The sequence below is a fragment of the Suricata suricatta genome, chromosome 12, assembly GCF_006229205.1.
Source record: "Suricata suricatta isolate VVHF042 chromosome 12, meerkat_22Aug2017_6uvM2_HiC, whole genome shotgun sequence".
Taxonomy (NCBI): Eukaryota; Metazoa; Chordata; class Mammalia; order Carnivora; family Herpestidae; genus Suricata; species Suricata suricatta.
In genome coordinates this window covers 101,141,766-101,151,545 of record NC_043711.1, presented here as the reverse complement: position 1 = coordinate 101,151,545, position 9,780 = coordinate 101,141,766, and positions in this window count along the sequence as shown.

Genomic DNA, 9,780 nt, shown 5'->3' with positions numbered 1-9,780 from the left:
GGGGGGGGCGAGTCCCCGCCTACACAGCGGTCCCGGGGCCCCTCCGCGTGCCCGCAGGGGTCTAGTGAGTTAGAGGTCAGAGATGACCAGCATGTTTATTGAGCCAGGGTGAGATAGGATGCGGCAACATATATTAAAAGATAAAATGATTCTTGTTTTATTTGCAAATACGATTCACTCGACGAAGATTTTTCAGGGCCTTTCAGGCGACAGACGCTCCAGGATGGGGGCTGCAGGGACGCACAGAACTTACGCCCTAGTTCCATGGAGCTTCTATGAATAAGACAAGTCAGCGCAAAAAATACAGTGGACAACCCTGAGGGATATAAACCAGGGATCTGCGATCCAGGAGGGCCCAGAGTGGTCCCAGAGGCCCCCCTGAGGAGGTGACTGGGCAGAGGAAGTTGTTCTGGCCTCTTCCAGTTGATATCAGGGATTTCTCCGTCTAGGTGGGTGACCCTGGGGGGGAAACGCAAGCTGAGGGTGGTTGGTCCCTCTGTCCCTGTCCACAGCGTGGAAACAGGCCATCCCAGAGCCTCTGTGAGCCCACACCAGGCAGGCCGGGCTACAGAACTTGTTCAGAGTTGTTAGGAATTTCACAACGAACAGGAGAACGTTAAACCAGGTGTGGGGCCTTTCTGAGCTTGGGGCCCTCAAAGCTGGCCCCGGCACCAACATGCCCTGCTGGCGGGTCACACCTTGGTGCAGAGGCCGGCTCTGGGCACCTCAGACTCTCTGCCGTCCGGGTGCAGCTGTGGTGACACCCAGTGCAGCTCTAAGTGAGGTCACTCCTGGCCCTGACCCTGTGGCAATGGGACACAGGCGGGGACCTGGGGGGCTGGGGGGCAGGGCAGGTCGCGTTCCCTAGTCTTTCAGGCTTTGCCCCAGCACCTAGGGTGCTTGACTCCAGGCCCAGATGGACTGTCTCAAGTCCCTGGACCTGACCTCCTGGCCTTGCTCCCTTGAGCCTTTGCTCCGAGCCCCCTAAGCTGGGGGGGGGCGCTCCCCGGGGCACACACTTCTCCGTCCCAGCTCGTTCCTCCCTTGTCGTGCCGTACAGGTCCCTGCAGCGCCTCAGACACACTCCTGCCTCCTTTGGGGCCTTCGCCTCCTCGCTTGCCCTTTGTCCTGCTTTTTTTTTTTTTTTAAGTTTTATTTTTTGAGATAGGAGAGAGACAGAGCCCAACCGGGGGAGGGACAGAGAAAGAGGGAGACATAGAATCCAAAGCAGGCTCCAGGCTCCCAGCTGCCGGCACTGAGCGCGATGCGGGGCTGGAACCCAAACACGCAAGATCATGACCTGAATGACCTGAGCGGAAATCGGACCCTCAACCGATGAACTCACCCAAGCGCCCCTATCCTGCTTTTTTCTTTCTTTCGTTGTACTTCTGTTTCCGGAAGCCTGCTCACCCGCTCATTGACAGCTTCTTTCCCCTGCTAGGTGGGACCCTGGATGTTTTGCTCAAGCTGTAAGGCCCGGCAAGCAGAGGGCCTTTGGGAAATGTTTGTTGACTGAATGCGCGGCAGAATGGAGGCGAGGAGAGCTCGCCACCAGACAAGGGGCCCTTTTAGAGCGCCCTTTGGAAACTCTGATACAAGTGTGGCCTAGATTTTTTTCCTAGAGGCCAGGGAAGGCGGCCACTGCCCGGCCACGTGATCTTGAGCAAGCTGAGTCCCTCCCCCGGGTCTCAGTTTCCCCTTGCGTGACAGGAAGGGCCTATCTGAGGCCACCCCAGCCGTGGCCACCAGGGGCTTGGGCGGGGTGGGCGGTGCCTGTGCTCGTGGCGCCAGCGGCCGAGGCTTCCTGCCTACAAGTCCCAGAGCCGCCCGCGCGCGGCCCCGCCCACCGCGCTCCCGGAGCCCAGGCGGACAAAACCCGCCGGGGGAGGAGCGCGGCTGCACGCGGGGTGGTGGCGTCCGTCTAGCACGTGCTGGCGCCGCGGGGGCCTGGGGTCCCTAGACTGGGCGGCCTCCCAGGGCAGGGACACAGGCTCCGAAAAGGGGAAAGCGTGGGGCTGTGGAGGGGCGTTTGCGCACCTCGCGCCCCTGCCCGGCCCGGAAGGGGGCAGGCAGGGGGCCAGGGGGCCATGTGTGGCTTACCGGGCGGATGCCCAGTTCGGGTTTCGTTCACTCGTTCGTCCTGAGCCCCCTTATGTTTCTGCATCCCCGACCTCTCTGCCCGTGGGGTGGCCGCGCTTTCCCACGCGCCATTTATGCTTGAGAATCAGCTACTCAGCCGACACACACTTAGTAACGACCTATCAGGTGTCAGGCGGGGAGGCGGGTGGCGGGAGGTCCAGGCCCCAGGACATTGCAAATAGGAAACCAAGGTAACACACTCACTCACCACCCCACTAAGAGCTTACATTTCAGGAGGAGGAGAGAGAGGGCGAATGAATGAATGGTGAATATTATGTTTATATTTAGGTAAACGTTTCTGGTTAGGCTGCCAGAAGGGAGCAAAGAGCAGAGAAATGGCCTAGGGTGTTAACTGTTCTCTAGCGTCAGGGAAGGCCTGTGGGAATTGGTAAGAGCCAGAGCCATTGGAGGACAGGGAACAGCAGAGGGAATAGAATGCAAAGGCTCAGAGCCTCCAACATTTATCCAATATATGTATATTTTTTAATGTTTTAATGTTTATTTATTTTTGAGAGAGAGAGAGAGGGAGACATAGAATCTGAAGGAGGCTCTGGGCTCTGAGCTGTCAGCATAGGGCCTGATGTGGGGCCCGAACTCACGAATGGTGAGATCATGACCCGAGCTGAAGTTGGCCACTTAACCAACTGAGCCCCCCAGGAGCACCCCAATATATTAAAATTTTTAAAATATTTTTTAGAGAGAGCACGCAGTGGGGGAGGGGCAAAGAGAGAAGGGGACAGAAAATCCGAAATGGGCTCTGGGCTGACAGCCCAATGCAGGGCTCAAACTTGTGAACCATGAGATTATGACCTGAGCCAAAGTCAGACGCTTAACTGAGTCCCCCAGGCGCCCCATACTTAATATTGAGTGCTGGGCACTTTTCTGTGGACGATCCTCACACACCGCTAATAGTAAAGGTCATTTGTCCTGGCATACCTGTTTGGGGTCAGGTCCTTGACTAGGTGACTTACATGTATTAGATGATTTGATATTGGGGCGCCTGGGGGGCTCGGTTAAGCCTCTGACTTTGGCTCAGGTCATGATCTCACGATTTGTGGGTTCAAGCCCCACATTGGTCTCTGCGCTGACAGCTCGGAGCCTGGAGTCTGCTTCGGATTCTGTGTCTCCCTCTCTCTCTCTCTCTCTCTCTGCCCCTCCCCTGCTTGCTCGCTCTCTCTCAAAAATAAATTTAAACATTTTTTTGATGATTTAACCTCAAAACAGTTTTGTCATATGTGGGTACTGTTTGTTTGGCTTTAAGGTGGAGGGCACTGAGGCTCAGACGGGCTTCCCCAGGGCCACCAAATGAATGCTGGCCAATCTGTGACCCACTTTGATTCTCCCCACAGCCTTTAGGGAAGACTTGTCTCCCCACTTTCAGGGCTGGGCAGTGGGTCCTCGGAGAGGTTAAGAGAAGTGATTAAGTGGAAGACTTAGGGGAAAGCCCAGCCTTTCAGGTGCGGGAACATTGGCCTTGTCTGGGACCATGCCTGGGTGTGTGTACCTGTTAGGGGTTGAACTGTTTCTCCCTCAAAATATGTTCAAGTCCTAACCCCTGGTGCCCATGAGTGTGACCTTATTTGGAGGTAAGGTTTTCATCACATAATCAATGTAAGAGGAGGTCACATTGGATTCGTATGAAGCCTATTATGGTGACTACTGTCCTTACAGGAAGCTCACATGAAGGCGCAGACTTAGGGTGAAGCCATGTGACCATAGTGGTGGAGGCTGAAGAGAGGTACGCACGGGCTGAGGAGCGCCATGATCACTGGGAGCACCAGAAGCTGTGAGAAAGGCACGTGTGGAACAGCTTCTCCATCCCTCGTGCGCTCAGAGGGAGTGCAGTCCTGCCACCACCTTGAGTCTGGACCTCTGGCTCCAGAACGAGAGAATCACTCTCTTTTGTCTTCTCATCCCCACCCTGTCTGTGGCCATCCGCTGTGGCAGCCCCGGGACACGAACACCGTTGGAGAGATGAGGGCAGAGCCCTGGGCAGGTGGAATCACACAGCTTGTCACGCTCGGGTCTTGGACCCGCCTTCAGAGCCGTGCAAAGGGCCTGGGACTCCTGGGTGTCATTCCAGGACCCAGGCCTCGGAAGCCGTCCTGTACCTCCCTGGGCTTCTGCCGCTCAGCCGGGAAAGGTGGGGGAATCCTTTCATGGATTCCTCCACTTAAAACATCACCAGCTTGGGGTGCCTGGGTGGCTCAGTCGGTTAAGCGTCCGACTTTGGCTCAGGTCATGATCTCACCATTTGTGGGTTCAAGCCCCGAGTCAGGCTCTGTGCTGACAGCTGGGAGTCTGGAGCCTGCTTTGGATTCGGTGCCTCCCTCTCTTTCTGCCCCTCCCTCACTCATGCTCTGTTTCTATCTGTCTCAATCATAAACAAACATTTAAAAAATGTTTTAAAATAAACAAACATCACCAGCTTATGTCCAATCCCATCCTCGCTGCCCACCCCCCACTGGGAACAGAACCAGCACCCACCTCCCCTGCGCCCCTCCCAGGGGTCTCCACAGCCCGGGCTCTTTCCCGCAGCGACAGCCAGGCTAGGACCCCACCATCCCCACCTGTGCCTCAGAGGCACCGACTGGATGCAGCCCGAGGATCAACTCAGATCTACCTTTTGTTTCTGTCCGTCCTGGAGCGCGGTCAGCCTGGCGTTTGGATCCATGGATTGCTGAGCTGGATGCTCCCAGCGCCTGGAATGCAGGCTCCGTCCGTCCAGACCTCTTCTCTAACATCCCTCCCAAGCTCGTGGCCCCGCCCCGCCCTGCCCTGCACCCCCGTCCGCTTCTCTGTGGACGGGCGGTCTCCCCACTAGAGGTCACCTCCAAGAGGACAGGCTGCCGGCTCCTTTGCTCACTGCCAGCCTCCCAGGGCCTGGCACATGGAAAGCACACGACAAATGTGTGCTCAGTGGCTCCTGGGGACTCAATCTGTTGAGCATCTGACTCTTGATTTCGGCTCAGGTCATGAGCTCAAGCTCCAGGTCAGGCTCTGTGCGGATCGCTGGGAACCTACTCATCCTCTCTCTCCCCCTCTCTCTCTCTAATATAAATAATAAACTTAAATCATTTAATAAATGTACGCCGAGTGAACAAAAGACTGGGCGTAGGGGTGTGGGGGATCCCCAAAGCCCGTCTGTCCCCAAGCCAAGGTCGCCCTGCTCTCAAAGCCAGGCTGCAGGTGGACGTGTGCAGGCCGCCTGCGCCCACCCCAGCCCAGACCGGAGCCTGAGGGGCCCGAGATGAGACATCAGCGCAGCAAATAAAAAGACAGCGCGTGAGACCTGGGGATCGCAGGCTTTCACGCGTCAGCGGAGCCCGGAGCCCGTCTGCCTGCTGTCTCAGCTTCGCGGGGCTCCTTTCTGCTTCTCCTGGCCGGGGGCCGGGGTAGAAGCCACTCCACGTTCTTCCAGGAGACAGCGGGGCGGGGCCGCGGGGAGAGGGCGGAGGCGGGGCCAAGAGCCGTGAGCTGTGCTGGCAGCCGCCTCCCTGGCCTCAGTTTCCTCGGCTGTGAAAGGGACGGATGGTGGCAGCTTCCCCGGGCGGCTCCTGTGGGCTGCGAGACACAGAAAGTGCTGAGGTCGTCCTCACACCGAGTAGGAGCTCAGTAAATGCAGACTCCTGCAGTTTTCGGGGTGTTTTTTCTTTTACTAGCACGCCTCAGTTTCCAGCCTACACAGCAGCGGTGGGGGGGGGCCAGGTGGGGAGGGGGCCCCCTCCGCCGTCCCACACGTGCTCCGCTGCCTGTGGGGCAGAGTCCCAAGTCCCGCCCCTCCACCCCCAACCCGGGAGGAAAGGCCACCGCTTCTCCAGCCGTGTCCCGTCTCGGGGACCCGCCGCTCCGTGTGGGCCCAGGCCCCCCGACAGTCTGGCGAGACCCGAGGCGCCTCCCCCCAAGCTGCTTCCGAACAACAAAATGGCTGGAAGTGCAAAGGAAAAGCAGCATATTCAAAACCCGCTGTGAAAATGTTTAGGAACGGGCAAGCGATGTAGGAACGTGCGTGCTCTTTCGTGGACGCGTGGAGTAACAGGCGGGTGGCTGCGGTGATGCCGTCGTTGTGAAGGACCCAGCGGCCTGGCCGGGTCACCCGCGCTGTGCGTGGCTCAGAGCCGCTCAGGTTCAGGGTCACGGCGGCCGCTGAGGGTGCGGGCCTGTGGCCTGCGTCCACCGCTCACCCATGTCGGTCCAACTCTGCTGAGGGAGACGCCCCCCACCCTCGCCACCAAATTCGCAGGCCCCGAATTCTGTCCGCGTCTGGGGGAAGAACTCCTTTGCGTTAGTTCCTGGGTGGCTGTGGTCACGAGTTTCACACACTTTATGGCTTTAGGTAACATAGATTTATTCTCTCGGTCTGCTTATTCTGGAGGTCAGAGCCCAGAAGGGGTCTCATGGGCCAAAGTCAAGGTGTCGGCAGGCTCTAGGAGAGCGATCCGTCTCCTTGCCACTTTTTGGCTTCTGGGGGCTGCTGCGTTCCTCGTTGCTTGGCTGGCGACCCCTTCCCGCACCTTCCACGCCAGCTGCTGGGTAGGCTTTCACGTGCGATCACAGTGACGCTTTCTCCCTCCGCCCCCTTCTTCCAGCCACCGTCTCCCCATACTCAGCATAATCTCCCCATCTCGAGGCCCAGAGCCTTGGTCCCAGCTGCCAAGCCCCTTTCGCCGGGTGAGGTAGCACGGAGAGTGGCAGTCATCTGTGGAGCTGATGGGGGTGCTTCATCAGTAGACAACCTGGGGCACTGTCTCTGTCCACCTTAGAAAAGTGGCCGCTGCTGATCTGAGAAGGTGGATTGTGAGCAGGGCATTGCCTGTGCTGAAGACGACACACTTTTTTCTTTTTGATGCTCCATGGGCGGCAGGTGGGTGTGTCCTGCAAATGGAAGCCTCTTTTCCCACATGGGGTGTGCGGCTGAGCCCCGAGCTGTGGGAGGTCAGCGAGAGCCGGTGCTCTCTGCCCTGGAGTGAGGTGCCCGCCGGCGGGCGCTGGTCCGGGGACCCTGCTGTGGCAGGTGCAGCTGGGCAGGCGCCTCAGACGCTGCTCCAGGAGCCCCCCCAGCTACAGTGTGGACGTGGGGTCTATTCCGGGGCTGAGGGCAGGGCAGGGGCGCCGCGTCACACAGCGGAAAGGCAAACGGCTGCCTGGGAACACTGTCCTGCTCTATCGGGGCTGCTGTGACTAGGGACCCCAGGCCGGGGGCCCTGAATGTCAGACACTGATTTCCTCACAGTTCTGGAGGCCAGAAGTCCCAGGTCGAGGTGCGAGGGTGCTGGCAGGGTGGGGTTTTTTACGGGAGGCCGCTGTCCTTGGCTTGCAGACGACTGTCTCCTCCCTGGGTCCTCACGTGGTCTTTCCCGTGTGAGTCTATGTCCTAATTTCCTCTTAGAAGGACAGCAGCCATATCGGATTAGGGTCCATCCTGGTGACCTCATTTACTTATTTTTAAGTTTTTAATGTGTACTTATTTTTGAGAGAGAGAGAGAGAGCGTGAGCGGGGGAGAAGCAGAGAGGGAGACAGAATCCGAAGCAGGCTCCGGGTTCTGAGCTGTCGGCACAGAGCCTGAGGCCGGGCTCAAACTCCCAGACCACAAGATCATGACCTGAGCCAAAGTCGGACGCTCAACCGAGGGAGCCGCCCAGGCGCCCCGACACTTGCTTTAAAGGTCAAGCCCGGACTCGGAGGTCCTGGAGGCAGGGGTGGGGCTCAGCTGGCAGAGGCTGGTGGCAGGTGCCGGCAGGGCCAGCCTCTCCAGACCCGGAGTAAATCAGTAAGCGGCGATGCTAGGTGGTGTCTTCGTACCGAGGCTCCTAGCGGACGAGTGGCCGCTTGCTCCGGGCCTGTGGTGGAGACCCTGGAGAAGCAGGAAGCGGTGCCCCGACGACCCGAAGGGCAGTGTGCGCAGGGCCACAGGCAGTGCTGGTGGTTGCGTTTCTTCTTGGTACGTTTGTCGGTCCTCTTCCACCTTCCCCATCCCTCCCCCTCCCCTCGGGGAGAAACTCAACCCCAGTTACAATGGTCACACCTCCGGAGGGGCTGACTCATGGTTTAAGGAAGTATGCAGCCAGCTTCTTATCTGCTTTGGAAACACCCCTTAACCTACAGCTTCTCGGACACAAACTCCACTCCGCCGTACACACACCAGGCTGTCAGATCATTTCCTCTACTGGGGTGAGCCCCGTGGTGATGCAACGCCTGCTGTGGTAAAACCTCTAAAAAGAAAAAACCAAGCACCTCTCAAAATTACAGTGTCCTGCCCCTTTCTGCTGCTGGAGCTCCGTGAAAGCGGGGTCCCCCCGCCCCTTGCGGGAAATCCTGCTTGCCGGCCTCTGGGGAATAGGATGCTCCTCTTGAAACCGCCCCCTCCAGTCTGCAGCCGGGATGGATTCCGCACCCACTAGCACAGGGTTCGAAGTTCCCCAAGTAGTCTCAGCGTGGGCTTCTGGCCACCAGCACCCAGCTGGGATGGAGATTTGCATTTCCTACTCTCTCCTTCCCAAACTGGGCAGAGGAGTGCCAAAGGGTGAGCGGTTCTCAGAGCAACAAAACTTCGGGGTCCCACGAGGAGACCAAGGCGGGGGCCGTTACAGGTTAAGCAGAGAAGGCAGGAACCTGACCTCCAAACAATACCAACTTCTGTATTTCCATCGCTCTTCGTAATGATCGGAGCGTGAAATTTTAAAGGATATTTTTTCTAATGGGGTAAATAATGTGTCAGCCCCACTTAGAAGCTTAATAACAGCACCAGGTGGAGAGCCAGCTCTCATTTCTGGGAACAAGCCCACGGAGGCGAGCACAGAAGCACCAAGGGTGGCCTGGGGACGCTGGCGCCATCTGCTGGCCGCATCGAAACAGACAGTGGAGACCCCAAGACTGCCCTGCCTGTGGACTTCCGAGCCTGAGGGGCCCCCAGGAAAGGCCTGAAGCTTCCCACGGGCGTCGCCCCACCTGGAAGTGACCGCAGGGGCAGCGAGGACCTGAACACGGCGGGGGCCCGCCGGCCACGGACACCCTCTGCAGGCCGTGACGAATCCCCAACACCGGTCTCTGCGAATGTGACTTTTAACGTCTCCCATTGTACAGAGGAGGTCCCTGGGGCTGAGAGAGGTAGAAGTCACACACTCGGGGTCCCCGCGCTGGGATCTGTGGGCAGGCAGTCCACGCTCTGAACGACATACAACATTATACGGCGTTTCAAATGTCACACTCTGGTCGATGGATAGTCCCTCTCCCATTTCAGGGAAAATGCGAGGAAGCCATTGTGACTGGTGCTGCTGGGAGTTACTGACCCTCAAGACCCTGCCCTTGAGCAGAGACTACCGGGGTCCAGGATGCCATGAACACACAGAACGTGGGTGTACGTAGACACGTGCACACGCGACAGTAGCACGTTACACTGAACAACACTCACCAATTACGGTGAGCAACGTAGCGGAATATGGAAAATAAGTGGACTTCCACGCGGCTCCATTACAAAAACGCTAGTAGCAACAACTACGGTCACTTCACAGCCTCGGAACGGATGTTTACTTTGGAAAGTGCTGGCCTGTGTGCCCCCTACTGCATTGGGCTCATTTCTAACAGAACCCCTCCTTCAAAGGAAAGTCAAATTTTGGGGATTCCTGGGTGACTCAGTTGGT